Raw genomic sequence first — 838 nt, 5'->3', positions numbered from 1 at the left:
TAATCAACTTATTGATATTAGTTTAGTAAATGGAACACTTTCCTCAAATAAAGTTGCTAAATCCATTTACATAAATAAAATCCATATAAAAGTTAACATTCTCTTTCACCATATTGTTTTATCATGCAAAGCTCCAATGGTAAAAAATGTCACCTTCATGACATAATTCATTTTTTCCCCATCCAGATGGCTTTTGGGGGGTAATGCAAAGATTTAGTTTTGTTTTAAAGAGGTGATTAACTGGCCGTCCTCTCAATGTAGCCCCTGAATCTCAACTATCCTTGTAATAATCATAAAAAGAAATTCTGTGTTCAATTAGACAGCATATCTACTAAAATTGGAATAATACAGAGAAGGCTAGCATATACCTGCAAAAAATGGCATGCAAATTTGTGAAGCATTCCATATTTTTATTTTCTAATAAAAATTATGTATTTGTATATTTTTTAGAAAAGATTGGGTGGGATGATGTCTGATTTGGCTTATATAAGTGAGCTATAGATGAGATAAAAATAATGTAATTCTATGTAAATGAGAACTCATAAAAATGAAGTAATTAAATTTTAAGAAAATTTTCCCTGGTATGTAGTCAAATGTTATTTTTAAAATGATGTATTTTTACCTTTCCTTCACTGTAGAACCCAGTTTGTAAAAAGCACCTTACAAAAAGCACCTTTATAAATTCAAAAGACTTCAGATTGCCAATTTTGCATTGCCTAAGTCTATGATATAATTGTTTAATTATTAGTTTCATTTTGTCTGGATAGACTTGATGCTGATGTTGACATTTGAAGTGACTTTAGCATTATTAACACTTGTTTTAAGAAGTGTCAAATGA

At 29.1% G+C, this 838-nt stretch overlaps 1 non-coding gene across 1 annotated transcript; it reads left to right on the top strand.

Annotated features, from left to right (window-relative positions):
* Positions 1-307: 307 nt before the first annotated feature.
* LOC115833185 lies at positions 308-412 on the top strand. Its single transcript, XR_004028631.1, has one exon. It is a non-coding gene; the product is annotated as a U6 spliceosomal RNA (small nuclear RNA).
* Positions 413-838: the final 426 nt, after the last annotated feature.

The sequence above is a fragment of the Nomascus leucogenys genome, chromosome 25, assembly GCF_006542625.1.
Source record: "Nomascus leucogenys isolate Asia chromosome 25, Asia_NLE_v1, whole genome shotgun sequence".
In the NCBI taxonomy this organism is placed as follows: domain Eukaryota; kingdom Metazoa; phylum Chordata; class Mammalia; order Primates; family Hylobatidae; genus Nomascus; species Nomascus leucogenys.
This window is presented reverse-complemented; position numbering and strand designations above follow the sequence as displayed.